This window comes from Arachis duranensis, chromosome 6 (genome assembly GCF_000817695.3).
Source record: "Arachis duranensis cultivar V14167 chromosome 6, aradu.V14167.gnm2.J7QH, whole genome shotgun sequence".
Lineage (NCBI taxonomy): Eukaryota > Viridiplantae > Streptophyta > Magnoliopsida > Fabales > Fabaceae > Arachis > Arachis duranensis.
Window position 1 is genome coordinate 75,521,853 of NC_029777.3, and position 7,440 is coordinate 75,529,292.

Genomic DNA, 7,440 nt, shown 5'->3' on the forward strand with positions numbered 1-7,440 from the left:
TGATGAATTCTCCAAGTTTGGGTTAGAAAAATTGCCTTGTGTGCATATGCACAGGAAGAAAAATAGCAAGTATGCGCACGCACAAGGCAGTGTGCGTACGCACAAGTATATGAACGTTGGTGCACCAACATTGAGTCAAACATTAGTGGCAACGCTCAGTTATTAATTTTACAACGTTTGACTCAACGTTTTCCTGCAAACGTTGATCACCAGTGTTCTCACCCACTGCACTATAATTGGGTACCCATGCAAGCATGGACGTTAGTTCGCCAACGTCCTTCCTCAACGTCACTAAGAGCCACTTTAACTTACTTCAACAAAGGCCAAAAGCCCAATCCAAAGACTAGAAGAACTGAATGAAGAAAGTGTATAAATAGCATAGGATTTGAGTTAGAGAATAGTTCTTCTTCCATTCTCTTGATTTGCTTGAAAGCTTTCGATCTTCATCCAATTGGGTAATTGTCTCGGAAGAGAAATTACTCATACTTGGATTTCCTCTGAACCTTGGAAGAGGAATGAAAAAATCATGCTAGATATGCTTTCTCATGTTGGGCCGGATTGGGGGTTGGATGGATATAGTGACATATAATCCTTCCAATACTTTGATTTGGAAAAACATGTGGTATAATCAGTTATCGTACTTCATCTCTTCCCATGAGCAATTAGATCAAGGAATTGGATAATTGTTCAAGTTTAGAGATATTGAATTGCCAAAGAATTGGGATTCAATCATGTAAGATTGTCAAGAGATCAATGAATACATGGATTGAGGAAGAGATGAGAATGAACTTGATCCGGAGAATGCAACATGTCCTAAGCCCAATGAGCTTCCCCACTTTTGATCTTTCCCATTCTTTAATTTCTGATGTTTACATTTATGCTTAATCACCCACATTCCTATTTAAGTTTCTGCAATTTAAGTTTCTGCACTTACATTCTATACCGTTCAGTTCTTCATAAGATAATTGCAGTGGAGGCGGTGCAAAATCCTCCTCAACATCAATTGTAACATCCTTGACGGAATTCTCCATAACCCTGGATTCAAGTGGCGGTTCGGCATCTCCTAAATCTTTAACCAACTCTTCTTCTTCTGCAATGACAGCTTCCTCTACTTGTTCCAGTACGAAGTTACGCTCTATGTTGTTCACTGGAGCTTCTAGCATCTTCTTTGTATTGCGTTCTTCATTGGATTCTCCAAATAAAGCCATGGGGTCTGTTGAGGGACTGAACATCTGGAAGATAATTGCTTTAAATCCTCCACTATTGCTTGCTCCAGTTGATGAAGGGTTACAGTAAATTGTTTTATTGATTCTTCAAGGCGAACCTGTGATTCTGGCTTTGATGGATATGAGTATGGTGTATGGGGGAGTGGTGGTTCTTGGGAGTAATTGGATTGGTGTTGGGGTGGATAAGGATCGTATGGTGGCGAATGGTGAAAAGAAGCTTGTGAGTGTGGTGGTTCGAGGTTATGTTGAGAGGATGGTCTATAGGCACGGGGTGGGGCTTGTTGGTAGTTACAAGGTTGTCCACCATATCTTTCAGCTGAGTATGCATTGTAGAATGGTCGTTGTCCATGATATCTTGGAGAGTGTTGTTGCCTAAAGGGTTGATTAGATCCTCTTGGCTCCATCCATCCTTGATTGGTCTGACCTTGATGTATATTTCTGCTCTGGTTTCTATTTCCTTCAACAAAATTAGAACCAAACTCAAATCGAGAGGGGTGAGAATTCATAATAGATATCAGAAATAAGAGGGAAGAGAGAAAACAAATAAACAAGTAAAATAAAAATATTTTTTTTGAAAAATATTTACAATAACCAATAATAAGGCACACGTTTGCAATTCCCCGGCAACGGCGCCATTTTGACGTTAGGATTTTTGCTAGTAAAGAATTTTATAAAAATATTCATGTTGTAGATATAGTTTCTAAACCAACAAAAATCCTTTCGTGCAAACGTTTTGGTTGTCACAAGTAACAAACCCCTTTAAAATTGATAATCAAGTATTTAAACCTCGGGTCGTCTTCTCAAGGAATTGCAGGGAGGTATGTTCTTATTATTGGCTATGAAAAAGGTGAAATTGGGGTTTTGAGAATGAGGAATAAATATGGAAAATAATTTAAATGACAATTAAATAAATAAATACTATAAAGCAAACCCTTTGGCAAGGTATGAGAAATTGGAAATCCATACTTAGTTATTCTTATCAATAATAATGAAAGTTGAATCTTAATTCCACTTAGTCAACCCTTGCTAAAGCAAAGGAAAGTCAAGGGACTAATTAGTTGACCTTCGAATCCTATTTATTTCCTAAGAAAAGGTTGGGATTATTGAAGTTCAATTCAATTAGCAAAGATAACAGTTATCAATTATATTGAGTTGAGATAACTCTGAGTTACTAATTTCTTAACCAAAACCAAGAATGTGGAAAGCTAAATTAAAATCATGAATATCTGGAATACCTCAAATTTATTCAAAGCAGTAAAATCTAACATGGAAAATATTCATAAGGCAATTGGGCAACATAAATCAAACATAAATAAAAGCTTCAGAGTAAAAATAGAAGAGAAATTAAATAGTAAAAGGAATATTGAACCTGGGATCGAGAGTTACTCCTAAAACTAAGAGAAGTCCTAAATCCTAAATTCTAAAGAGAGAGAGAAGAGAACCTCTCTCCAAACTAGATCTAAATCATGGAAAGTGACTAAAAAAATTCAGAGCCTCCCTGAATGGATGCATTCCTCCACTTTATAACCTCCAATCTATGCTGTCTGTACTTGGATTTGGGCCAAAAGGGCTTCAGAATTCGCTGGGGCGTATTCTGTAAATTCTGGTATGAGGCCTCTGTCACGCATCCGCGTGGGTCACGCGGTCGCGTCATCTAGAGTTCTTCTTATCACGCGGTCGTGTCGGTCACGCGTCCGCATCGTATGCGATTCACTCAAGTCGCACGGTCACGTCAATCATGCGGCCGCGTCGCTGATTCTTCGCTCTTGGCACGCGATCGCGTCGTCCATGCGATCGCGTGGATGCTAGTTTCTTCAAAACTCTGTTTTGCACGTTCCTTCCATTTTTGTACGTTTCCTTTTCCATCCTTTAAGTCATTCTGCCTTAGAAGACCTGAAACTACTCAACACACTAATCACGGCATCGAATGGAAATAAAGGTAATTAAAATAATTAATTTTAAAGCATAGGAAACTTGTTTTTCACATACATCACATAATAAGGAAGGGAAAGTAAAACCATACAATTAATATGAATAAGTGGGTGAAGGATTGAATAAATCACTCAAACTAAGCACAAAATATCTCACAAAATATGGGTTTATCAACCTCCCCACACTTAAGTAATAGCATGTCCTCATGCTATGTCCAAGGTAAAAAGTAAGGTTTGAAGTGGTTGAATGCCATGCAATGCAATTCTAATCTAAATGCAATTAACTAAATGCATGATGCAATTCTAATTTTATTCACTCATATATAAAGCTTACATGTAGTTAGATCAATTCACATTCTCAAGGAATCATATATATATATATATAGCCAACCTTAGATAATGATAAAGCACTTTTACAATTGAGATGGGAGAGAAAAACATTTTATAAACTTGCAAGACAATTAGTAATTTAAGCAGAGATATATGTTAATGAGTTAGTGAACCCTCACTGGATTTTGTGTTTACTCTCTAGTCACTCAGTGTTTATTGGGTTAATCACTCTATTCTTCTTTTTATCCTTACTTTCTATAACTTTGTTTTTCATCTAACCAATCAACAATTATAAAATATAGATATACCAAAAATCATGAGGTCTTTAATTAAGGTTGTAATGGGGCCAAGGTAAAGGTAAGGGTATATGTATAAGGCTAAGTGAGCTAATAAGTGAATCCTTAAATAGTCTAAGATCTCACCTAACATACATAATTTCTAAAGTAAAGCTTCTTTACCTATTTTCCCACATTTTTTTCACTTTTTATGTCACATGCTCATATTTTTTTCTTATACCATGTGCATTTGCTTTAATTTGCATTCTTTTTTAATGCACATGGTAATTAATTATTTTATATTTACATGAGCATGCTTCCCAATATATTTCTTTTTTTTATTCTTTTCAACTTTTCTACCTTTGTTTCTATCACCCATGTTCCCATAAAGCTTCCCCACACTTAAAAAATTACACTATTTCTATCTTAAGCTAACCAAGGATTTAACTTGGGATTTTTTTTTTAATTTGTTTTTCTGCTTAAGGTTAGTAATGTGGTTATAAAACAAAAGGGATTAAAAGGCTCAAGGGGTTAACAAGGGTGATGTAAAAGGTAGGCTTTATTTGGGATAAGTGAGTTAAAATCAAACAAGGCCTCAATCACTCTCTTGGTATGTACCTATATTCTATAATCGGACATATGGATTAAAACAAAGCAAAGAATACCAGAATAAAAAAGAAGGGTGGAACACACAGGAATAAGATATTATGGTTTAAATGTAACCATACAATTAAGCTCAAAACTCATAAGCTGTATGTTCTCAGACTCATAAATCATATATCATTCATATATGTCATGTAGGTTTAGTTAAAATTTCCCATTATACTCAATGTAAAATATATTGAATGGCTTTAAAGTTTGTGTTCCTCCTTGATGAAATGTTGTTAAATTAACTACATGATGTAATACTTCGTATACAAAGTGTGTGGATTGTTTTGATCTTGTTTAAATTTCCTAGTCTACTCCTTTTATTATGATCAAATTAAACTATTATATGCCAAAAGGGTAAACTATACTAATTAATCCATCTACTCTATAGCTAATAAGTTAGAACTGCAAACTAAACTAAATAACTAAAATATGAACTAAAAATGCAAAATGCAGAAAAAAGAGTAGAAATACATAAAAGTAGCAATGTATAAGTACTCAGAAAATAACAATAAAAATAAAAATAAAGAGAAGAATACAGAAAAATATCCAAAAAATAAAAGAAAAGAGTCTGTAGTAGTTCACCAAGATAATATGCCAGAGATGGTGACCTCCCCACACTTAAAATGGAGCATCGTCCCTGATGCTTAGTCAAGCCAGTTGTGAAGGGGTGTCATCACTGGTAGGAATAGTAGCTGGAGTCTCGGTGGTAGTGGGCTGAGGATCTGGCTGTTGTAGAGGATGTGCTGACTGGATCGGGATCTCAGGATCTGCAGCCTCAATCTGATGTGGAACCTCTGCCTGGGGAGCAGCCTGCTCTGTGCCTGCCTGCGGATGGATCTCCTCTTGGGAATGAGTCTCCTCCTCGTGCTCATCCGCCTCCTCCTCTGATGGCTCTGATAGTGTGTCAGGCTCGGAGGGGATGTCACTGCCCTATCGGATCATCAGCTTCAGATGCTCATAGCATCGCTTGCTGCGACGCTCTGATCTCTCATACCGGCGCCGGTTATGGCGCTCCATCTGATCTAGCTGTCAGAACAAGCAGTGCACGAGGCAGTACACTGGCTTTGAGGTAGGTGCAGGTGCAGTGGTGGCAGCAGGGGCAGCTGTGGAGGAAGAGGTCCGGCGGACGGTGGGGCTGTCTCATCAGTAGCAGTGAAGGGTGGTAGTCTGTAGCCCAAAGCTAGGAAGTTCCTACTGTGAGGAATGATCTTCCCACAGTCCGTAGCCGGTGTTCTCTCATCGGCATCTTCCTATGGCACGTCAGCTCGACGGCCCAGCTGTGTCACCAAATAGGGAAAAGGGAGAGTGCCTCGGACGTGGACCCTGACCATATAATGCCGGATAAATCGTGGCAAGTATAGGTCCTTACCCTCCATCACACACCATAGGAGGGTGATCATAACAGCCGAAATCTCTGTCACATGAGTACTCGGCATCACATAATTACTCAGGATCTGATGCCATAACCGAGCCTCATCATTTAAGTACACCCTCTTGATTCCCTTGGGCAAGGTGGTGTCCTGACCCATCTCCCAAGGAACAGTCGGGTCCAGGGCTATCCTCACCTTAACAGCATCCCAATCAAACTTCATTAGGCGCATGTCCTCTTCAGCCTTTTTGTAGCCATCAGGATGATCGGACTTAGGTGGGAGCTGTAGAATGTCCTCTATGGCCTCTTCAGTGATCAGAATCTGCTTTCCCCTTAGGTGTACTACATCCAGGGAAGTCAAGAAGTAGTTGCAGTAGAATTTCCTTACCCAAGATGCGTTCACCTCAGCCAAATTTCTCTCCAGAAAGAACCAGCCTCTTTGTTTAATTTGCTCAATGGTGTATTACTGGAGTTCTCCTGGGATCTTTAGAGTCCTCTCCAAGTATAGGTTCCTGGAGGTTGCAAACACCGGATACTTCAGCTCACAGTACCAGTTTGCAAATTTCACTGGATCATTGGCAGGGAGCAGCTGGTCAGCTTTCTCCTGTTGGGTAAAGTTCTTCTCCCTCCAAGAGGAGTCATGCATCAGATCGATGATGGACATGGAGGATTCTCCTCTTTTACGCTTGACAGTAGTAGCCTTGCCTTTTCCTTTCCTCTGGGAGGCAGACATCCTGAAAAATGGAAAACTAGGATATATAAAAATAGGAAAGCAAATAAGCATATAGTCAAAGAAAACACAAAGTGGCAAGGGAGAAATAAAATAAGGAAAATGAGTTTATTAAATGTGCATTAAGGATTATATAGGAGTGAAAAGTTCAAAAGGAAAAATTCACAATCCAAAATGTAATTAAATTCATGTTAAATAGAAAAATTATCATTATGCCATGGTTAGAAGGTTAAAAGAATTGAAAAGCTAGAGAAAATGTTTCAAAAGGTTAGTTTGGTTAGTGTTGAAAAAGAGTTCAGGAAATTAGAATTGGTAAGTTAGTAGGATAAAATTTGGGTTAAGGTAAGTGACATAATGAAAAATTCCAAGTAACAAGGATTCACAGGTAGGAACTATAAGTAACTCATAACCAAACAAGGAAAACAGGTTGATGCTGATTCAAGTAAATATAAAGGAAGTAGAAATTAGAATCAAACATCACAGGTGCAGTTTATGAACCAGGAAATCAAAAAGGATAATAAAGCTTGCCTTGGCATTCATGAAATGGTTTGGGTAAAGCAGAGGAAAACAGAGTTTAAAATGCCAAACCAAAACATGAATGAGAACGTTTTACAGAAATTTGGGCAGCATTCCGGCTAAAAATGGATATTCCCGGAAAATAAACAACAATCAAATAGTTCATATGAATTAAAATTAAAGCTTACAATTACATATAAGGAATATAATCATGAAAATTCAGTGTAAAGAGCAGCATGAAAGAAGAATTTGCAGCATATGAACTAACATCAGAGCAGCAGCAGGATTGCAAAAACATAAAGCAATAAACACGAACGGTGTAAGTAAACAGACCTAAATCCACTAACCACAGCCTAAGCTACCTAACAACCTAAAAATCCACTACAGCATGCATATCTATCTATCCTAATGA